Source organism: Pinus tabuliformis, chromosome 5_2, assembly GCF_031772625.1.
Source record: "Pinus tabuliformis cultivar Carrire ecotype Pingquan chromosome 5_2, CPIR1, whole genome shotgun sequence".
Classification (NCBI taxonomy): Eukaryota; Viridiplantae; Streptophyta; class Pinopsida; order Pinales; family Pinaceae; genus Pinus; species Pinus tabuliformis.
The window spans coordinates 107,289,594-107,315,165 of record NC_142306.1 but is presented as its reverse complement, the minus strand read 5'-3'; positions in this window follow the sequence as shown (position 1 = coordinate 107,315,165).

The following is a 25,572-nucleotide window of genomic DNA, read 5'->3' as shown; positions in this document are numbered from 1 at the left end:
GTAACAGAAGGATTATATCTAATAAAGACTATTTTGGAGCAATAATTGTGTATTTTTGCCTTTATATTTACTTATGCAATTTATGTGTATTCGCCTTGTTTTCTGCATTTATATGAAGAAACACTTAATTGATATGTGAAAGTGGTAGATCTACATGTTTGCTTGGTATTATGAAGGTTTAAAGTGTCTCACGGAGGGTTAGATTCTATTTTCTGTAAGCTACTACGATTTTTTCATTTTAAGGGTTAGGGTTCGTAAAGGTTGGGATAAAACCGTAGAAGTAATAGAAACCCATCACACAAACCTCTGGATGTAGAAACCTGGTTTTGTCATCCCCCAATACTACTTTGGGTGAGATTGCAGGTTGCGCTACACATATTTTTGCCGAAAGGGCCAGCAGTTTAGGGTTTTGTTGGTTGGCGCAGCTAACTCTGAACCTGGGTTAGGACCCCTCAAGCCAACAAATTGTTTCATTACCAGGACCAGGATCTATTTGCGGAATGCGTGATGTCAAATAGATGGTTCCCAACTAAGAAATAAATCGAGAATTGGATAGATCGGAAGTTGCATGAATTTGCAGCTCAAGAAAATAGGAATCGGCATCTGTCAAAGGAAGAGTGGCTGAATAGATATCTGTATATGGATGAGCACAAAATTTTCTTTTGCTCTTTTCCATGCGAATTACACCATTGGTTGTAAAAATTGGCAGATAGGCAAGGCACGTGGAAGTTGGACAACCATATTGTGTGGACTCCAGGGTTGGTAAGGCATTTGGAAGCTTCAGAAAACAAGATTGCAAGGGATGGAAATTACTGGATCGATAGCATTTTTCGCAAATTCATCACTGAATTCGTGATTGATACATCTATAAGATATAGCAAAGCTGAATGAAGATTCTTCAAAGGACCATGAGGTAAGTATCTGAAATCCTTGAAAACTTGGATTAAAATGCTATTGTGTGAGAAAATGGTTATGCCATTAAATTAATGTTTAGAAGAGATTTGATGGGAGCTACACGAAGTGGAAAAACGTTCAGAGAAAATATAGATTCAAGTGTTGAGTAAAGTCCTTTGTTGGGAGCATTTGACAATAACGAACAAAGTAGTGTCCCGAGGACACCTCCGGTTGTGCTACAGACAGTAAGACAGAGTATCACGAGGATACCACATCCATCCACTCCACCTTCATCATCACCTCCACCTCACACACCTACACCTCCACCTCCACCTCCACCTCCACCTCTACTATTCAACATGACCAATGTGATGAAAACTCCCATATTTAAGGATCTAGGGAAAGGAGACTCTAAACAATTTTGTTTTATAGTAGATACTGTGTGGAAGTCATAGCAGGTTACAAATGATGATTTGAAGAAAGAGAAACTGGTTACAACAATACAAGATAGAGGGCTAAGATGGTATATTATGTATTGTTCTACGCATCCAAATGTAACAATGGATGAGACAAATATGGTGCTCAATAATGAATTCAAAAATCCTAAGTCACAAACCCAGTCTGTGACGGAGGTCAAAGAGATCCAGCAGAAGGTAAATGAGTCCTCATGGGAATTTGATCAGAGACTAAAGTGTCTGCTCTAGTAGGCTAATATGAAGATCACAGATGATTAACATAGGGATTGGTACATCGCTTCACTACTACCCCATCTGAGATTGCCACTGCCACAAAAGAAAATTGGCATGTAGGCTGAAGCATTATAGATTTCTATGAGATTGGAAGCTTTTCCCATTCAGGATATGAATCTTGGGGTGTAACAGATTCAGTCGTAGTTGTCTAGATTACATATGGAGTTGCAGAGCCTCAAAAAGGGAAAAGAAGCCCAGACTGAGGTTCACACATAAGTTTGGTGCTTGAAATGCAAAGGCCATGGTCACAATAAGGACCATTGCCTGAGCTATCATAATTATCTTATTGGGGGAGACCTTGTCCCCCTGAAGCTAGAAAATACTGACGAGCTGTGCATGGGAGTAGCACCATGGTGCATTATTTGTTAGTTATAGGACAACATGCAACAAATAACTAAAGAAGTTTGTACAGACCCCCTAACAATTGTTTTGCAATTTCTGCAAATCTGTGGGTCATGATGAGCGCCATTATCGAAGTTATGAATTGATGATGGATAGAACCCCTACATATAGAATGCAGGCCGAGACTTGTCCTCAAGATCAGGGTGAAACTGCGGTGCGTGGAGGATTCCAAGGCCAAGGAAGAGGGTGAAGAGGAGGAGCTGGAAGGCATCGTGGTTAGATCATCTGTTACAATTGTGGGGAGGCGGGTCATTTTGCACATGATCGTCAGAATCCAACGCGCCCTTCCTGTCAATATTGTCGACAGTTTGACCATATTATAGAAGATTTCTAGTGCTTATCGCAAAGATGAAAGAAAATAAGACTCAGACCAAGAAACCTATGCAAAACATCGAGATGATGAGGTCAGAGCCTCGCGAAGATGGGCCTAGTATCATTATTGTTACTTGAAGCGGTATAGCTATTGGAGAAGATTAAGGGAAGAAACCAGAGGAGAATGGGTGGGTTCACAAGGATGATGATAAGGAGACAGGATTTGATGTAAATAAGGTGAAGGAAATGTTTAAGGAAGAAAAAGGAGCTTCGTAGATGAAGGAGCTTCTACATCAAGGACTCAAAATATGGGAAAGTTTGAAGAGACCAGTACTGTGCAGGAGACAAACCCATCATTATTAGCATCATTTTTGAAAACCTGTATGAAACTCCTAAGGGATAAGAAGGAAGTAGAAGGACTGCAAGAATTGATAGATAATTGCATTGGTAAGAACAAGCCTATACCAGAACAACACATAGTACATAAGGTGGGAAAAAGTAAGAAGAGAATTGGTCACAAAACGAGATTAACTGCTTAGATTAGAGAATATGAAATGGACCAGGTAATTCTTGGTTTGGGGTCTGATGCAAATGTTCTGCCAAAGAAAACTTGGGAAAGAATGGGAAGACCAATGCTACATTGGTCCTCGATTTAGCTTAAATGGCCAATCAACTGAATATTATTCCTATGGGGCGCCTACATAGAGTAACTGTCGATATTGAAGGGGTGTGCGCCATAACTGACTTTGAAGTGATCGAAATAATGGACGATAGTAACCCATATAAAACGCTGCTTGGAATTGATTGGGAATTTGATATGAACATAATCATTAACCTGAAGAAGTGCAACATGATATTTGAAAACAAAGAAGTAAGGGTGATTGTGTTGTTGGATCCAACCAAAGGTGTGCAATATAATGAACCAGTATGCGACTATGAGGAAGACAATAACATTAAGAAAATATATAAGCTAGCTGCACGAGATGAAGATTGGATCAATCCTACAGCGGATGGGCGAATCACATGGGAGGTAAGCAATTTACAGTATTATGATGTTTTAGAGGATGTCAATTAATTTTTGGATAAATTTGAAAGGGATTTACTAGAGGAACATCGGTTCCAAGTGCTATACATTGCATTGCGAGCTAAGCTTGCTCGTTGGTGGGCCATGCATAAGAATTTTTTTGCAAATTGGAAGGAGTATCGAAGAATTATGAAGTTGAGTTTTTGGCACGCTAATACCTGCATTGCAGAGAAATACACAGGGAAGGAAGATTTGCACGAGCACTTAGCTCATTGGATAAAAGCATGGGGAGAAGAACCATAGCTGGAGTGGGTTCATATATTCTGCCACACTTTAGATACAATCTCGATGAACTGGTATTTGGAAACGGAGCTGCAACATGGAACCACAAAATGGGATGTTTTGAAATAAAGTTTTATGTTAACTTTTAGCTTTGAAGATGGATTTGAATGTATGGATGAGGCATTATAGGGTATTAAAGCTGCAATATTCAGGATCTCAGAAGAATCGGTTGAATGGGTACAACCAGATTGGGGTACGCAGCGGTGCCATGTGCTCGAATGCTACAATTTCACCTAGAAGGATGGTGAAGAAGATCCTAGGAACATCCACATTCCCAAGTCCAAAGGACAACGCGAAGTCGAGGGACCTAAGGAAAAAATCCATGATATCTCAAAGCCTTTAAAGACCAAGTAGGTGAATATTGGATAGGAAATGCAACCGAAGTTCGCTAACATAGGTGACTATTGGGACAAAGATAAGATAGATAAGGTCGCAGAGCTATTGCGAGAGTATCAAAACTTGTTTCCCACCAAGTTATTTGATCTAAAAGGGATAGTAGGGGATTTGGGAGTCATGAAGATCACTTTGAAGCCAGATGAAAAGCCAGTGAAACAATGCCCCTACCGATTAAATCCTAAGTATAAGGAAAAATTATGCAAGGAATTGGATAAAATGCTTGAAGCCGAGATCATTGAACCTAACGAGGAATTGGATTGGGTTAGTCCCATGGTTGTTCAAGAAAATAAAATGCAGGGTGAAATTCAGATATGTGTAGACTTAAGGAAGTTGAATGATGCATGTGTCCATGATCCATTCCCTAAGCCATTCATGGATGAGGTACTGGAGAATATTAGAGGATAGGAAACATATTCGTTCACAGATGGATTCTCAGGGTACCATCAAATCAAGATCACACCAGAGGACTGGAGTAAGACCACCTTCGTGACTGAATGTAGTTGTTTTTAGTATACATTGACACCTTTCGGGCTTAAAAATTACCCTGCAGTCTTCCCTAGGGTGGTAATTGCGGATTTCAAGGAATTTATCCATAAATGTTTGGAGGTATACTTTGATGACTAGATAGTGTTCAAGTTAGTAAAGTGACATGTTGCTAGTCTATGCCTCATGTTGGATACTTTTCGAAAGCATCAGATAGCCCTTAATTTGAAGAAATGCATATTCTGCGTACCCTATGGGATACTCTTGGGCCATGTCATTTGGAAGCAGGGATTGATGGTAGACCTTGCCAAAATTGCAGTAATCGTCAATATTGAAGCACCAAAGAATGTTAAGCAATTACACACAATGTTGGGCCATACAAGATATTATAGGAATTTCATCAAAGTGTATGTGCAAATCACTGCACCCATGGAAAGATTGTTGAAAAAGGATGTGACATTTTGCTGGGACGAGGACTGTCAGAAGAGTCTAGATATTTTGAAGGAGAAAATGGTCGCCATGTCCATTTTAGTGTTCCTCGATTGGAAGGAGTTCCACATTCATGTAGATGCTTCCTGCATCATGCTAGGAGTTGTACTGGCCCAACCACGCAAAGGCGATATCGACCATCTAATAGCATTTGCAAGTAGAAAGTTGCCAAAGGTGGAAAAGAACTATTCAACCAAAGAGCGCGAAGGTTTGGAAATGGTGTATGCACTGCACAAATTTAGGCACTATCTATTGGTTGCGCACTTCAAGATGTATACAGATCATTCCTCTCTGAAATACTAGGTCAACAAGCCTGTGTTGGTGGGGGGGAATTTTATATGGTCGCTACTTTTCCAGGAATATGATTTCGAAGTAATTGTGAAGCCGGGGTGCTTGAATGTTGGTCCAGATCACCTATCGCGAATTGAGAATGGGGATGAGCCTACGACTCTAGAGGAAGGGTTGCCTGATTCATAACTCTTCGCAGTTCATGTCGCAGATGATCATTTCATAGATATAATTCAATTCCTATCTACAAGCACCTCCCCTAAAGGGTATTCGACGCAACAAAAGAATGAACTGGTGGTTTGGGCTGCATATTTCTCTATTAAAGCCAGACACTTATACAAAATGGGATCTAATGAAATATTGCATATGTGTATTCCGGAGTATGAGAGGCAAAGTACCCTTGTAGAAGTGCATGGAGGAGTAGCAGGAGGACATTATGCAAGAAGAGAAACTGCATAGAAGATCCTATGTGTAGGACTTTGGTGGCTAACTGTGCATAAGGACTCCAAAATATATTGCAAGGCTTGTGATGTCTATCAGAGGATTGGGCGATCATAGTGAAGAGATGAATTGCCACTGAATCCATAAGTGATGTTGCAGGCATTTCATAAGTGGGAAGTAGACTTTGTGGGACCAATACAGCCACTGGGAAACAAGACAGGGGCCGGATATATCATTACCATGATTGAATACTTAACTAGGTGGGCAGAGGCATAACCTATAAAATATTGTAGTGCTGCTACTGCTACAAATTTTATTTTTGAATATATCTTGTCTTGGTTCAGCTACCCTAAGATTTTGATGAGTGATAGGGGCACGCACTTCTTGAATGAGACAATTTCTACATTGCTTGAGGAATTCCATATATATCATTAGAAGAGTGCACCTTATCACCCCCAAGCGAATGGCACAGTCGAAGATTTCAACAAAATTCTAGAAAGCGCTTTGATAAATATTTGTAACGCGAAGCGAAATGACTAGGATGTGCGCATACCATCAATCCTCTGGGCATATAGGACTACCTACAAAATCTTGACAGGATAAAGATCGTTCAGATTGGTATATGGGCAAGAGGTTGTAATGCCCATGGAGTACATAGTGCCAAGTTTATGGATTGCAGCAGTTACGGACATGGTTGATCACGATACCATGGAAGAACAAATCGTGCAGCTCGTTGAGTTGGAGGAGGATCACTTCTTAGCTGGATTTCATCAGCAGGTGCAGAAGGACCATGAAAAAGCATGGCATGATCACCATATCAAACAATGCACCTTCAAGATCGAAGATTTAGTGTTTCTATATGACAGTAAATTCACAAAGTTCCTGGGAAAATTTCAGATGCATTGGTTGGGGTCATATGTTGTAAAGGAAATTATAGATGGAAGCGTATTTCAGCTCATGAAGATGAATGGGGAATTATTTCTGGGAAAAGTGAAGGAGATTTGATTGAAGTTGTACAGTGGTGACCCTACCCCTTCGTAATGAATATATGACTGTAGGATAGTCTTAGTACTCCAGGAAGTTGCAAGGAACTATGGGACTATAAAACACACTACTTGAAAGTTAAAAAGGAAAAGTGAAGGGGTTGTGCGACAAGTCGAAGGATGGCACCGAGGGGAGCTACACTGAAGGAGAAATGCTAGGTAGATGGGTTCCACACAGAATGGCCAAAAAATGACTGTTGGATATACTGTAGTTGATTTGATGGCAATTTTTCTGTTGGAAGGAGCGGGAAAAAGAAGTTATAGAGCATATCTTCAGAAATCTGTTGCCAAATGTGCATTAATGACTAGGAATAGGAGGGAACAGTTGGATTTGAATTCAAATTGGTCTATAACTATGGCATACCACTCACATTCAAACACTTTTCGTCCTGATAGTTTTCCTTAACATTTTTCGCCTTGCTTTGCACTAAGTAAAGTGATATATGTCTAAGAAGGATTGGGAGGAACTTGTTTCATGGCCATAGTTCATAAACTTGCTTGATTGGAACTGTAAGATCATCCTTGAGAGAATGAATGGAACTCACCCTAAGACAGAGCCAGTCCAACCTGTACCTGCAGTGTTTTTGACTACTGTGCCTAGGTCACCAAGGCCTAAGCCATTTGCTTCCATTGCGGGAGATAAGAAGAAGAAAAAGGCTCAAGTCCCAGTGTGACAATCACTAGAGAACAACCCAACCGAAGTCCGCTAGAGAGGGAAGATGGATTGGTCCCAACAGATGACAGAGCCCTTGGATTTGGATGAGGAAGAACTATAGGATGGCATAGAGGAGATTGATGTAGAGGAGGTTTAGCCAATAACTCGGCTGCCGAAGTATACCCGACCCTGAAAAGCCACCACTAAAGTGCCGAAAGACCCAGATAATGCAAATTTTATTGTTTCCACACCATTCTTTCTGTAGAGTGTGCTGTTTGAGGGAAATTTTTTGGCCCGTATATAGATTCTGAAAGTGGTGGATTGGGACCTAGGGGATCATTGGAAATTTCCATAATTGGCGTTGAACAAGTACCTGACTAAAGTCTTCTATGAAGAGTCAAATGTTGTGGGTGATTGGTGTTGGGGCCACAGGGCTCCTTAATATGTTGTGGGTGCCGCACTTAAGTCACACCATTATTAACTCCATTTGTGTGTGACAAATGTTGATGTTGGTACACAATGGGTGTCTCTAGCTCGGAGAACCCATCCTAATCCCTGATATGTTGATCCATAGAATAAAATTGATGTCATACCAAGGAGTGGACCCAATGGAGGCGTTTGTAGGTAAATCATAGGAGAAGAAGTTGGCGGACCAAATGAAGCGTGAATTTGGTCTGGTGAAAAAGTCATGGGATATTTCTTCCAGTCCATCTTAGATGTCACAATGTAGTTTGCTGGGTAGATATTAGCTGGTAAGATCATGCAAAAGTTCAGCATGGATGAAGTACCAGCACCAGTTGTCTCTTTGGCTACGTAGTGCGTGAAAAGAGTCCAGGATAATTGGGCGCAATAATTATGTAAAGAGTTTCTAGAGGACTACAGGGAGGCCCAGGATGAGGGCAAGGCATTCCACTATGCTTGGTTATTGTTTTTGATCGCGTTGGTGGCCTGGAGGACGCCTGAAGAGATTCAATTCCCTCAGCATGACTCAGACTTAATGGAGGTTGTGAAGTTCTCTTCGCTATGGGCTACTAAGGACCCCATGCATGTAATGGAGACAAAGATATTATGGGAAAATTGGAGGTACAACTGGACCTGGAAATTTTTCTGATACCATTTGTTATGCTCTTGACTTGCAAGAAGTTCTAGAATACTAGAAATACTAAGAAATATAGCCCAAAACACTGAATAAAATGAGAAAAATAGCAAGTAATTTATTATTAAGAAATAGATTCAATGTTCACTTGCCTCTTCGAGGGGGTAACCTCCAACAGAGAAGAGCTCGATTACAATAAGACTCGATGATCTTTCCTTTACTAACTAAGATTATTTATAGATAAATGGCATCCAAAACCCTAACTACTAGTGGTCCCTTGCATAACATGGGTTAACCACTTTATTTATTAACTATTGCACATTTACAACTAACTGTGGACCCTTTTCTCTAATGTAGGTCAACCACTTACAATTATTAATGTGGGTTTTATTTACTCTCTAACTATCTATGACTATGACTTGACCCATTGGGCTTATTACATAAATAAAGGGGTTAAGGTTGAACCCTAACATAGGAGATCCATCTCCAGGGGCATCGAGAATCTGTTGATCCCATTACATTTATTTCATAAACTTGAAAGGGATTTATTTCTATACCATAGTCCATCAAAGGCCTGTATTCTAGTTGATCATCATGGTTGTACACAAAATCAAGAATCTCAAATTTTCCTTTTCTAATGAAGTCTGAGAGAAATTCTAAATGGTTTACATACTTCAACTTCCAATGTAAACTGCACAACACATCAAACATTTCATGAAAAGATTTGTAGCAATTGCTAATAAATTATTTAAATCAAAATGCAAGATCAACTTAATACACACCTTGCACTCAAGAAGAACTGTTCAAGGGTTGTAAAAAATAGTCTTGACTAAATTCCTAGATGTGGAGATACACCACTTGAAGCCTTTCTTTAAAATTCAGAGGAAGTTCTTCATATATCAACCACAATGTAAACATTCCAGGGAAGTTTTTCACCCCTCTGTATGGAACTATCCATGTAAAAAACACAATAAGGCCCTTCAGGAATTTCATTTGAAATCCTATGGTAAATGTATTTTTGTAGTCTTTTTCCACTAAAAAGAGTAGTTTTAGAGATAATGTATAAACTCCATCTCTCAGTGAAAGGTATGAATAATATGAAAGGGAAATATATAGTATAGAACAAATTTATATCAAATTTATATCAAATTTATTTAACAAGCTTCAAAAGCATTGTATTCTTCATATCAAATGAGAACATCCCAATTTGAACCTAGTTGAATTAGAAAGCATACAGTGGAAAAAGGCTCATTGGAGAAATTAGTTAAATGACAAAACCGAACCACCAACAATCATCAGAAAAAGAACCACCTTAAACTAATAAACCAAATCAACTGAATTTTGAATATGTCAATCAATAGGTGAAAATAACTGAAATATAATGCCTACCAGAATCAGATAACCCCACAAACCTATTGGACACCAAAATTATTTTGTAGTATCACTATTATAACTATATAAGTCGAAACACACTCCTTACATAACCATTTTGGCTGGTACACTAGAAACATAATAGGAGACCACTCAAATATCCAGATAAAAGCTACAACCTCCTTGCTTGTGGCTGGTTAGAATTTGGTGTGTGGGGAAAATTTGTTTTGCATGAATGTAAAAACTAGTAAATGATGTGGGGACTGTTGTTTTTTTCTAATCTTATGACAGATTGTAAGCTATGGATTTACATAGTTATGAACCTAGGTGCATAAGATAATATATATTTTCATATTAAAAAAATTATATTTATATATGAATATATATAGCATGATATGATATGATGAAGGGAGGATGACATGCCATAAATCCAAATGGCTAAAAAAATCTACAATATGGATCAACATGATGACCAATGAACATCTAATAAACAAATTAGTTTTTGTATTTTTTGGTATTTTCAAAATAGAAAAAGGGAAAGTTCTGGGAGGATTCTTGGGCTGCACATCGTCCACTCTTAATAGTCCCTATCCGTGAATCAAATTGGCTCTCTGCTAAGTTACTAATAGAATTGAACTTGATTCTTCTAGTTTGTTTTACAATCCATGGGATAAAGTTTTCATGCAAATATGTCAAGGAATGGTGAGTTAACCCAACTAGAGAAGAGGTGAATTCCATCTGAAGGGCTCTTGTTGACCACCATTGCATTCCAAAGTTGGAGTAACTTGAAGGGACACAGAACCTACTCAGTCAAAGAGGGTTATTTCCAATTGTTCAAGGATGAAGCAATCAGAGCTCTACATCCTTTCTTAAAAGGAAATTGGACACATACTCCATGGTGAAAATCAATGCATTAATTTGGATTCTCTTGAAAGATAAAAATATGACTTAAGAAAACCTGCAATGCACAGGTATTCAATAACTTATGATTTATGGGCCCTAAACCTAGAAAGCAACAAAGAGGTTAATTCTGATATCTATTTGGGTTGTAACTTGTGACCAAATCATATATATCTCAAACTTTTGGTTGGTTAGAAACTATTGCTTTATGATAGTTGAGTAATTTAGCCAAGTAATCCATAGAAGAACTATATTTCCTAGCATGAGACATGACAAGGACAAATTAAATGAAATAGGTTATATCTGATTGTGCATGCTAAGCTAATGCCCCAATTTTATCGTCATCTAGTTACCACCTTGAATATAATTTAATGTTGAAGACTGAGGCAATGGGTATTTTCTCCACCTTGAATTTTTCTATTACTATTCCAGTCTTTCATACATTTCTAGTTGTTTTCGTTGGTTACTGCTCCCATGATGCCTTCTTTTATTCTTTGTTAGTCCATTTATAAATCATGTATGGTTTTGTTCTATTTCTCCATATTTTCTAAGAAGATATACCAAAGAAAAATTTCCATCTTTCCCACATGATTCATATAATTCAGAAGATGATAAATGAACATTGACAGTTAAAAAATAGCCCTAAAGAAAATTTGTTGTGGAGTTACATGACCCATAAATGTTTACACACTTTAGCTATGTCATGCAACATTGAACTACGTAATGTTGTGGTGGAATCAAGTACATAGTGGGTTCATATAGAAATGACAAAGTATCAGTTAGGGCTTCATGGCCAACTTAGATCCTCTTTCTTTCAACTCCAAAAATTCCTCCAACAAACACATTCACTATAATTGTGTCATGCACCACAACTCTAATATTAAAATCAGAAAAGTAAAAAACTTCCCATCTATACCATAGTGCATTGATAACAAATTTGACTTCAGTAAGATAACCTATAGAAACTACATGTCCTACTTGATGGGGTGAGAAAAATTGATCTTCTAGCCTCACAAAGTCTCATATCATCACCTAGTGCTCACCTTGATTATAATTTAATGTTGAGTACTAAGGAAATTGGTATTTTCTCCATCTTGAATTTGGCTATTACTATTCTAGGATTACATACATTTCTAATTGCTTCTATTCCTTACTACTACCATGATACTTCATTTTATGACATGTAGGTCTATTTATAAATCATATAGGCTTTTGTTCCATTTTCATGTTGGGCACTTGTACAAGATGAGTACCTTTATAAGTTGGTCACTCATTACCTACCTTCCATCTGTGGACGATGCAACAATATTTTACCATTGTATTTGAGCAATAATGTCCCATAGTAACATTTTTAGTCTTCATGGTTATGAGTGGTATTTTGTCTAGGCTTATACCAGTACTGGCTATCTTAAGCCATGGATGGTCCCATTTGTTTACAAGCATAATCAAATGCCACGATTTTGTGTTGCTTACGTATATGTATGCTTACTTTGTTTATTACAATGATGTTGTGGTCTTATTCTAAATTGTTATGTCAATTGGGAGGATTACAAAGAGAAACAAACTTGAATTTATAGAAATATACCCAAGGTTGACATAACAATGCCTTGGTGTCTAGATTTCATTAAAATGTTGTTAAGGAAATATATCAAGGAATTGCAAATAAGTATATATGTAGTCAAAGAAAAATTCATATGAAAATAATAGTGTGCTTTGAACTTCACCTTCTCTCTCATGTTTAGTGGATATGGAGGTATTTTTACTTGCAATCTAGTTGTTTATTGGTTATCATTGTTAATTTATGGAAAATTTCGAGTTCAATTTAGTGATTTTACTTTTGGTCTTGATTCTGCATTGTTTGTAGACATTGATTCAAAATGGAAAAGAAAAATAAATGGAATAATATCATGGGCCTTGAGGTGCAAGACCCTAAAGACAAGGTCACATTTTTTGGTAAAGATTTGGTCTATGCTGAAGTATATAAAACAAACATGAGTATTGATCGGGTTGCAAAAATTCCTTTGCATAGAGTTCTTGACTTTATTAGAGGAGAAGGGATGAATCATGAAGCTCCATGTACATTTATTCATCAACAAATAAAACCCCCAAGCTCAAGGGCTAGTGCGACCTTGAGATATGAGTTTTAAATATTTTATAAATATTATTAATAGATGTTGGTATTAATAGTGTTCTATTATGTTTCATACGTGTACATTTCAATTTTTTTGGTGTATTTATACTTCATCATATGGACCAAAGGATAAAAGAGGAGATGATTCAATGAAGCAATGGAACTCATTTGTGAAAAAGAGGGGCTGCCAATGCCATTTCATTGTAAAGGTTATGGTTAATAGCCCCAACATGGAAATATTAACATATAATATTTATGATCACGAAGATGGCCATGGATGGCCCTGTCATGAAAAGCATGACACTTCAAGTGATGCTAGGTCCTTTCATAAGCCAAGACTTTAAAGTGACATGATTTGTTATATCGAAAGTTGTTTCTTTTTACAAGTGCCATTTGAATTAGGGTTTAAGATGCACATTCAAAAATATGTGTTAATGGATGTTGTAGCTTGAGATAGATATTTCTTATTGTGCATAAAAGATGTTGTCAACATCTATAATCGTTTAATGAAAGGAAATTACTAATCTCACAAAAGAGATGAAATGAACGTGAATCTTTGCTATAAAAAACACCATGATGACTTATTCTTTGACTAAAATCCCAATGGTGTTAAGGTCCCTTGTATAGTTGGGATACAAACAAAATGGATGTTAGACGCTATGGTGAAGTTATTTCATAATAGATTAATAGCCATGGATTCAACATTTAGCAAATAAATATGGGGTGCATTGCTAATGATTGATTAATTACAACCATTTGAGTTGTAGCAATTTGATATGATTAATGACTTAAGTTTGACTTTATATTTTTCTTAATATCATATTATGAGTTGTACACACTCGTGGCTTTTGATGAGAAAAAAATTTGGGTTCTAGTTGCATGGGTGGTGGCGTCACATTATACATCAAAGGATATTGTACAATGGTTGTTAGTGCCTCATGCGTAGGTGTTATAAACTTCGTCTTAATTGGAAATTTAATGCCTTCATGGTTGATGATGCATTGGCTGAAATTGATGCTTTGAGTTAACTTATATATTCTTATTTTACATTGTAATTTTTGTTTATTATAAAAATGTCACACTTAAGAATAACTGAATCTATGAGGAGAATCGCAACTTGTGAAGTGTTTTTGTGTGTTTGGAATGTATAGAGAGCAAGGATAAAAAATGTGAATTGATTAGCCAGTAGTCAAGAAAAGGAAAATGTGACATGTTTAACAAACTAGGGTCTATCACGAGAAATTGTTCCAATGATGCAATGATCAACGAAATCAATGGGTTTTTCATTAAATTTGCAAATGAAGAGAAGCTTTTGGACAATTTCCACAAGAATTGGGTTGTTGGCAATAATATTTGTAAGTTCACATACTCTTTTTTATATTTCTATTTTTGTGTTTGATAAAAACAGGGTATCATCAATCTCATCTATTATATATCTAGAAATCTAGGTGAAAGGTTGTTGAGATTTTCCTCATGCAAATCAGGAGACAAACAATTTTGTGGAGTCATATCATAGTTACTTGAAGACAAAACTGCTATCTAATCAAGGAAAGAAATGTGCTCATCGGGTGGATTGGTTGTTCAATATCCTACTAATGAATGTTGAACCTTATTATTGATTCAAAGAAATTTTGACAGAAAAGGGATATTTAAAGAATTACAAGAAGGAGAAGTAACTTGAATCATCAATAGAAAAAGATAGAATAATTGTAGCCCTCATGAGAGTATATATCATGCTTATTAAGTGAAGAGTCAAAGTAATCGTGATAAGAAATATTTTGTCACTTATCATCGCACAATCTTTTTAACTTGTTAGTTCCCATGGTCTATTTTTCTATAAATTAATTAATGGAGCAATGAAATACATAATATATTGCGGAAACACAAATATAGAAACATATAAAATAAGAGAGACACAGATATATGTGGTTCACCTAATTTGGGCTACGTCCACAAAGAAACAACCGGTCCTTCCTTTTATATTATCTAGCCAAATGAATAGATACAACCTACAACATATCCGTTGTAATTTCCTCTTCCCTCTCACACAACCTCCTCTCTCTATCTCGCTCATAATAATAATTCACACCATCAATACAATTCCCTCATAAACCGAGGGTTTCCTTTCAGGGAAAAATTCCCCTAATTAACATAACTTCTACAACCAAATAATTTGTCTAATGAACGACCCAGATTGACTACAAAATTCTCTTACAAGGCAATTTTCATCTATATTTAGCTTCGAGGGCACTACCACCGAACCCCCGCCAAGGGGGGCTCATTAAAATTATTTGTCACCCCCATAGACCCCCCTGTCGGCCAGCATATGGGTGATGTTTCCTCCCAATTTAGGAACTGTGGTCCAATGTGATCGATACTTCTGATGATAATCAGACTCCACACCCAACAATCACCCACTTGGAGAGTGATTATATAAACTCCATTGTTTCTTCGCTTGTTGGAAAATGACTCCTCTTGGACTTGGTTGTTTCTCATCTTCACCATCATACTTGAAGACCATTTTAAACTCAAAAGAATCTCAGTTTCTCCTTTGTTACAAATTTTGTGAACATACCTATAGGATTTTAGCTAGTGTGTATCTTTCCTATCTTCAATTGTCCATCTTCCAACACTAACCATATCAAATGGTACTTGAGTTGTATATGTTTAGAATTGGAATGAAAAGATAAGTTATTTGTAATATGAATGGAACTCTGGCTATCAATGTATAACCTTCCCATCTCCTAGTTCTTGCCCAGTTCATCCATAAACCTTTGTAACCAAATTATTTCTTTACTAGCCTCTGTAGCAGCAACATACTTTGCCTTCATTGTTGAAAGTGAAACAATGTTTTGAAATTTTGAAACCCAACTGATAGCTATATGACCTACAATAAACACATATCCTATGTTTCTCTTCCCTTTATCTCTATCACCTACCATATCTGCATCAACATATCCCTGTAGAGAAATCTTTGAACCACCAAAGCATAATTATTGATTTATCTTACCTCTCAAATACATGAGAATCCACTTCACTGCCATCCAATGCTCTTTTCCTGGATTGTTCATATACCTGCTTATAACTCCCACTGCATGTGCAATATCAGGCCTTGAGGAGACCATTGCATACATTAATATTCCAACTATTGATGCATATGGAACTTTACACATATAATCCATCTCTTCGTGTGCCTTGGGACACAACTCCTTACTTAGTTTGAAATGGCTAGCCAAAGGTGTACTAATTGATTTTTCATTCTGAATATTAAACTTTTCCAACACCTTTTCTATGTACTGACTCTAAGATAATGTTAATTTGTGAATTTTCTTGTCTCTAGTTATTCTCATACCAAGGATTTGTTTTGCAGCACCTAAATCCTTCATTGCAAATGAATTTTCCAATTTTATTTCAAGCACATTTATTTCCTGCATGTTAGATCCTACAACAAGCATGTCATCTACATACAATAGTAATATAATATATTTGCCATCATTTTTATTCTTAAGATAAACACAATGGTCAGAGTGACATCTAGTATAACCTTGTTTAGACATAAACCTGTCAAATTCTCGATACCACTGCCTTGGAGCCTGTTTTAAGCCATACAAGTTGTTCTTCATTTTTCACACTAATTTCTCCTTCCTTTTGACCTCATACACTTATGGTTATTGCATATATATTTCTTCCACCAAATCCCCATGTAGAAGGGTTGTATTTACATCTAACTTCTCAAGATGAAATTCTTCTGCTACCACTAGACTTAAAATAGTTCTGATTGAAGTCATTTTAGTAGTGGGAGAAAAAATTTCATCAAATTATATACCTTTCTTTTGTGAAAATCCCTTCCTCACAAGTCTAGAATTATACCTCTATTTTCCTCCATATTCTTCCTTCAACATGTAAACCCATTTATTCTGCAATGTTTTTTTACGGTAGGAAACTTGATTAAATCCCACGTCTAGTTATGCATCAAGGAGTCCATCTCTTCTTCCATGTATTTCTCCCTCTTCTTCCTAGTTTCTACCTGCATTGTTGCTTCATATTTTTCTAGTTCACCATAATCAACCAATAATACATAATATAATTAAGGAGAATATAGTTCAGGGGGTGTAATTATACTAGTAGATCTTCTAACACGACGTTTCAGTTGTTTGAGGTGTTTGTTGTTGTTGTGGTTGTTGTTGCTGTTGTGGTTGCTGATCATTATAATTTTAGCCACCTTTACTTTTTCTTTGATTTCATCAAGGACCGTGTATTCTTTTTTTTCCTTTTCCTATTTCTTTTCCTGCATCTGATCCTTATACAAGACATTTTCATTGAATATGATGTCTCTTGTCCTAATGATTTTGTGATTTTCATTGTCATATAAACGATAATAAAAATAATTAACACCATATCCAATAAAGGTACATTTCTTTGCGTTTGCCTCAAGATTTGTTCTATTTTCTTTATTAATGTGGACAAAGGCTTCACAACCGAAAGTCTTTAAAAATCAGTAGTTTACCATTTTACATGTCCATGCATCCTCTATAATAACACATCCAAGGAACTTGAAGGAGATTTTTTTATTAGATAAAAAACAATATCTACAACATCTGTGAAAAATTGTAAGGGAAGTATTGCATGATATCTCATGCATCTTGCACGCTCCATGATTATCATATTCATCCTTTCTGACACACCATTTTCCTGTGGTGTTCTTGGGATTGTCTTCTCTCTGTGAATTCCATGCTCTGAACAATAGTTATCAAACTCTTTGTTGTAGTATTCACCTCCATTTTATGATTTGAGGCACTTCAATTTATTTCTTGTCTCATTCTCAACCAAATCTTTCCATTTCTTGAAAGTATCTAATACATCAGATTTATTCCGAATACAATAAATCCAATTTTCCTAGTTGCATCATTATAAAAGTAACATAATAGCGAGAGACACCGAGAGATGATACTTGAGAAGGTGCCCATACATTTGTATGCACAAGATCTAATTTTTCACTATTCTTTTCTTTCCCAACTCTGATAAATCTGACTCTCTTCTGCTTTCCATAAACACAATTTTCACAGAAATCTAAATCAACATGCTTCAAACCTGGAAACAAATTTCTTGAGTGAAGAATCTATATCCCCTTCTCACTCATGTGCCCAAGTGTATAATTCCAAGATTTTATATATGTTACTATGGAGGTAAATGCATTAACATAATTATAAATACCATTACATAAATACAATGTACCAACCTTTTCTCCTTTTGCTATTACCAGGGCTCCTTTAGTGACCTTCCAAGTTTTGTCTATGAATGTATTTACAAAACCTTCACCACCTAACTACCCCATCGAAATTATATCTTTCTTCATATCTGGAACATGCCTTACCTCCTTCAGTATCCATTTGTTTCCATTTTTTTGTTTTATAAAAACTTTACCCATTCCAATGATTTTACAAGGTTTATCATCACCCAGATGAACCTATCCAAAATCTCCTTAGACATAGTCATGAAAATGTTTCCTATCAGGTGTGGCATGGAATGAGGCCCTTGAATCTACCACCTAGGAATAAATAATATTCTCTAATGAAAGAATTAAAGCATCTTGCAACACATCACTTGTCACATCCACTTCACAATTATTCTCTTGTTGTCCATCTCCTTCTTTTCCCTTTCAAGATTTGCAAAATTTCTTCAAGTGTCCTTTCTTCCCACATTTCTAGCACATTATCCATGATTTGGATTTTGATCTACCTTTTCTTGACTTACTGTGATTTCTTGGGATCCTTACTCTTTCCATTTTTCTTCCCCAGTCTCTAAAGTAAAAGCATTACCTAATGTCTCACTAGAAGTTTTCCGTTGCATTTCCTTGCTAAGGATGGAATAAAAAACATCATCAAACTTTAAAGTACTAGATCCAGAGGCAAAGTTACTAATAGCCATAACTAAGCCATTCCAACTTTCTAGAAATGAGCACATAAATAACAAAGCCTTAACTTCATCATAAAAATTTACTCCTATAGAACTGTTGATGCCTCGAAAATCGCTGCAACAACATAGGGGAAACCACCCGGTCCGGACCTTAGTACAGCTCCTTTTCCGTTTGGAATAGTGGCTCCAACTGGGGATAATGGGACCAGTTTCCCAGAAATAGATAAAATGGGATGGATGAGCGACTTATAGATTATGCTGGTGATAAGCAAATAACTAAAACTATCGGCAGGAATATAATAACTATAATCTACCCCGGGGTTTTATCGATCTCTAAAGTGTAGCGTTTGATGATCTGAGCTTTTAGATAGGCATATAGATGACTCTGTCTCTAAACATAGATATTAAATTATTCAAGATTGTTGTTCATAAATAGTTACACAAAGCGATAACAGCGAAATTACTACACTTTATCATTTATATCATTGTTACATGCATGATTAAAGGAAAAGGAAAATTGCAAAACATCCAATAGTGGACTGAGATAGAGATTTGCTGTTACAGCGCATACATGTATTCAACAATAGCAAGAATATATAACATAACAATTCATATAAAAAGAATGACTTCAGACGTAGATAAAAGTACCATATGAGCTGTGGGACATTCCCAAATATCAATCGCTATTATCAGTTCTTCCTCCAACACAGAAATCGTCCTCAACAAAGGCAATAGTGCACAATTGCATTAAAAAATTTGATGTCAAATTCAGAACAACTGGTCCAATTTCATAAAAGAATAGCGACTGAAGCACAGTAGTGCAAACTTCAGCCTATTAAGTCTGTTACAAAATTTTACGACCCTTTCCAAAACAATGAAAGGTTCTATAAATACTAATCTAATTTAAATATCTACTAAACAGAAATCCTACTAAGCTGGTATCAATAACTCTTGATCCTATTTTGGTTGGCGATCTGGCAAGCGGGAGGGTGACTCATTAAGTCGGCTGCTTTCCTTTGAATCTGAGCTGGTTTATTGCAAGCATTGGCTCAACTTCCAGGGGTTTGTTGAGGCACGAACTGAGTTGTGCAGCGTAGGTGGCATCTTGGATATCGGGAATTATACACCCGATTGCGTCTGTAAGGCACTTTAGGGCAGATCTCTGTGTATGTGGCTTGATTAAAAAGAGCCAATATGCATCTGAGGTTAAGCTTTTAACTCCAGCGATTAATCTTCCTTTTTCCTCTAATTCAGGGTAGCATGTTTGCTCTAATGTATTTGTGGTTGTCATCTTTCCCGGTGTACATTGAGAAATCATATTGGCCAGGTAAAGAGTGTTATTGACTAGATCCACTAGATTGTTGGCGGTTGATTTACATCTTGAAGCCGCCCTTTCTGCTTTCATCATTTGAGTGTGCCATTCTGTGAAAAGTATATCTTTATGTGTTTCTATGATCCTGGGCAATTTTGCTGCTTTTCCTAAATCAGTATCTTTCCATTCAAGATATGCAGTAATGGCCTCGTCCGCTTGATCTAGTTCAGTCCTGGCGTTTTCTACCTGCTGATTTATTGCTGTAGTTAGCTCACATAGTGGCTCAGCTTGAGCGATCTGTTGACATAAGAGTCTGACCTGAGATATCAACGCATTGCTTATCAATAATGCCTCTGATTTAAACTCTTTTACCTGCGACGTGCCCTTCATCTTTTCCAGCTGCGATGACATTTGAGCGATTTTCTCATCTTTGGTCTTTATCATTTGCTCATTCGCCACTCTCAAATTTTCCAATGCCTCCGACAATTCTTTTTGTTTCTGGATTGCACCCTGATCAATCCTTTGCCTTTCCGCTTGCAATTGCTGAGTCAACTGATTGTTCTCTTGCTGTTGTGCCAGCAACTGTTCTTCTGCTTGTGCTGCCCTTTGCTTTGTTTCGACCAATTCTGCCTGTAACGCAAAGATTTCTTGGTCCTTATTCTTCAATAGAAGGCTCACCTCCGATGCTTTGTCAATTGTTGCCGCTGAATAAGCGCCCGCATACTGTGATAGCTTTGTTAAGTCATCGGAGGGATCCAATTCCTCCTTCCATACTACATTACCCGTGATCATTTGTTCTGGGAAGATAGAAGGTTGATCAATCCTTCGTCTCTTCCTTGATCGCTTTACAACTGCCCTGTGTCTTGGGCTGTAGAAAACATCCAATGGTGGAATATCTTCTATCTGTAGAATAATCTGGTCAGAGGGGTCTTTTGGAATAACTTCAACTTCCTTAGAACTTGGTGGGCCGCTGGTTCCACTTAGAACCTGAGGAGAGGTAACATCCTGTGTATCAGTTGTTTTGGAGGTGTCCATTTCTTTTGAACCTTCCTTTCCACTGATAATAAAGTCAAATTGCTTCCACTGTTGAAGCAATTCGGGATCAAAGGTGGTTTGTTTCTGTTTTTCTGCATGGGACTCGCTCCGTTCTTTTTCCTGCTCTTTCCTCTGCTGCTCCTCTTTTTCTCTCCTCTGTTTTTATTCTTGTTCCTTTTTCTGCCTATCTGCCAGTTCTTTTTTCCGTTTCTCTTCTTGTTCCATTTTCTGTTTCTCCTCCTGTTCTTTGAACTGTTCCTGAACAGGTCTGCTTGATGATGTCGCTGGGGTTGTTGCCAGTAAATCCAGAGGTAGAGTTTGCAACCTCTGTTCTCTGAGTTTATTGAACTCAATTAATCCCTCATCATTATATCGCATCCTAGCAAGTTCTTTAGCATGACCTATTGATTCAGAGGCAACGAACAGGTCATCAAACATATCTTTTTGATGCTCAAACCTTGTTAATTTGGCCTGTTCTAATGCATTGTAAGCAGTCTTTTTTGGGTTGTATGGTCTGTTTGGGATCGTGGCCAGAGTTAAAGACTGAAGCTTCGTGGCTTCCTTTTCTGCATGTTTAAGATCATGCAGAGTATAAACACCACATCTGAAGGGAAAAGATGGCCATCCCTTCTTCTTTTCTCTTTTGAGAGTTTGTGTAGTACTCTCAGCCATGATTTGATATGCAATTTCCCTTGCTAGCAGCTTATCTGGAACATATAGAGGAAGAACATGTGGGTCGGCTTCACTGCCGAAAACTCTGATATAGGTGAAATTTTCTTCTCCAAACCAACTTGCTACTGCTGGTAAATCAAAGGAAGTTTGATAGGAAATTTTTGAAATGGGTTTATCAAAAATGGAATAGTAAATGGGCACCATAAAACCATTACAGATTTGATACAGGTGGTGTTTATAAGAAGACTTCCACAATTTTTGATGATATATATGAATGGGTGAAGGGTCCTGTGCAGTCCACCTCCACCTGAGAACAGGAAATTCGGAATTGAAACAAAGGGTGTCTAAGATATATGCACTATAGTAGAACGGGGGCATTTTCCTTTCTGAAACAACAGTCTGAGATCTAAAATCACGAACAACTACTGCTAATTTATCCGAAAGAATAGTAGCCCAATCCATAATCCAACTGTTTACTGCTGCCTCCATTAAAGGAACCATTTCAATGGTAAAATTGGCAGAATCATGCAATCCCCACAACCTACACATCATAATCCCCGCATAACAATAAGGAGAAGCCAAAGAATCGACCGAGTACTTACCAGAAGATTCGTGCTTGTGCTTGTTGGGATTTTGCCTCCAATCCTTGATAGGTTCAAATTCGATCTCATTCTCGCTTGCAAACTTCTCCAGGAAGGCCTTGTTATATATTTTCTCTGGCTCGGGCAAATGATACATTTGCCTTAGGTCATCTGGCTTGAATGATCCGAAAATCCTCCCATCTTTGGTATTAAAAGTTCTGTCCAAAATGGGGATTTCTTCAATCGCCCATCGCACAACGTCTTTATAGGGAAGAATATGTTCTCTCGCCGCTATCCTGTGAAGGAAAGAGTCGGCCAAATCTTTGAGAGTTGCATCAGACTTCTTGAGTAAGTCCAAACTAGCTTTTGTCACTGTCTTTTCTGGTTGCTCAGCTTCAATTAAGTTATAAGTGCCTTGCAAAGTAACTCTGGTGAGCCCCGTGCATGTTGTATCGGATATTAGGCCCTTCTTCTTGTTTGCGGCCGCTTGTCCTGCAATTGGTGTTACGGAAGCACTTGCAGTCTTCTTGGACTTCTTTCCCATCTTCTCAGGCCTAGCTTCTACGAATGAATTCTGCACAAAGAGGCAATTGGGCGTAATACACAGAGATAGCGATGAAAAACTCTTAAGTGATACAGCACATATGAATAGATGCGTAAGTGAAGGATTTAGCTTTTAAAATGGGCGCGGATACAATCCGTAAAAATATTTTAGGACATGATCTCATTAATTAGCCGTTTTCAATCTGTCATTCCTTAAATGCCCATTATATCGTTATTTGGGTGAACGATTCACTTAAGCATGTAATGGACGTTTTGGCAGTTGAGCATAGATGAAAGATTGCGTGAGCGATCAAGCTTTTATTACAAATGAATTCTGCCGTCCCATCACTTAACGGCTCTTTGTTGAAAACCGTGCTTTATCGGATTGCAATCAGGGGTATGATTAGTGCGCTTTAATGGTGTGTATTGTATATCACCGATCGCCGAATGCGATATCGCATCGGCGAAAAGATTTGAGCGCAATAAGACTTGGGTGAGATTGTCGTCGATACCCAATTCCCGATTGCGCATCGCATCGGGACAAGTCTTTGGGAACATCACAACTGTTGTAGCGTGTCGCCGATCACCGAATTCGCCGAATGTGTATCGCATCGGGACTATTGGCATGGGGCATTATAACATGTACATGGAATATCGCCGATCGCCGAATGCGCCGAATGGGCATCGGCGGAAAGCTATGGGGTGCTTAATTATAATTCATGTGTCATTGCGATATGCGATCTTGCGATCTCTTTATCGTAATGACAAATCATTACATGATTTCTTTTTAAGGGTTTGTCCAAACAGTTTTATAAAGTGCATTTATTAATTTATTGGACTTTTTTGGATTACAATAGCATTGATACCAAATTAAATTCTAAAGGGACCCATTTCATACGTTAATATTTATAAGTAAAGATGATATGAAATGGGGGGTTGTTGTAGAGCACAACAATTGGCGATTCGCTAGAAGAACCAGTTATCTCTTTCAAAAAATAGAAACATTTAAGCTTTTTCAGAAAATAGAGTTTCAATCAATGGGGAAATTTCTAATATAACTAGATTTCAATATATTCTGAGATAAATGAAACTATTTTGTTGACTTCCTCTTTTCTAAGAAAATAAAAACATTCTAAGCTTTGAGATAGGTCTTTATTGGTTTGTAATGATAAAATAGAATACCTTTCCAAATCAGCGTTTTATAGTAAACTCATCTGTCATAGGTAGAGCCTCTGCTGCCAGCAAACATCTATAGTTTCGACAGGGATACCTTTTAACCATGTGATTGTCCATTGTCCCATTCAATTGAGTGATTAACAGAATGAATTCAAAATATTTTTTTCATATTTTGTATTTCATTTCCTTTTTCTTCTTTGTCATTGATAAGATAAAAAGCCATTGTCCTGGTTTGGTGGCCAGCTGTTGACAATGCCACTCACTGATAGTAGTTTAACTGAACAAGCTGGCTCGTGATGAGACCCCTTGTCTTGTAATTTCAAGCCATTACCCTGTTTTGGTTTGCAGTATTGGTAATGTCAGATAAACTATTTCTCTATGAACGTGGTAAGCAGGCTTGTAATAAGACCTCTTATCTTAAATATCTTATATTTTAGAATTACACTCTGAATAATCATAAACTTTAGTGAATGGGGTGAACAATCTTCTTCTTAAGAGTAATGGATGACAGAGTAATAGTTGAAGATGCTGGGATTGGATTGATTCCTATCTTAGTATGGATAACCTTTAGAGACCAATTTGAAAAACAGAAAATGGTTTACAATATTTCTATGCTTTGAGAGGAGTTGACAAAATTTGAATTGTGATTTCAGAATACAAAGATATCTAATTTCCTAGAAATTATCCTTTTTGGTTAAAAATTCTATCATTTTAAAAGCAAATGTTCGTTCTCGTTCTATGGGGACAACTTTTCAAACACAACAAAAGGTCAATGGGAGACATCTCACAACCTTATTTCTTAAAATCCTACAAACTATAAAATCCTACTGAAATGAAAGGAGAAGGGGTTACCTCCTCAGTGAAAGAATTTCTTCAAGACAAGGCCATTAACAGGGAGAGAATCTCTCAAACCTGATAAATCTTGCAATATAAAGGTTGAATGGCCTATCTTCTCACAGATCTGAAAGGGTCCAAGCCACAACTTCTGGAACTTGGAGTGTTTACCCTTGTCCTCATGGGCTTTGTCCCATTTCAGAACTAAATCACCGACTTGGAATTGTTTTGAACCGGATGAGACTGAATCAAAAGCTGCTTTGATGACTTGCTGATGTTTGGCATGGATAACCTTGGCTTTTTCTCTTTCCTCTTCTAATTTTAGGATCTGGTCATGTCTAAACTGAATAGAAGAGGAAGGAGTTTCCTCAATGAACTGCACTAGGGCTAAAGAAGGAAGAATAAGATTTGTGGGTAAGATTGCTTCTTTTCCATAGACAAGATTAAATGGAGAAGTTCCAATAGAAGCTTTATGTGTTATCCTATC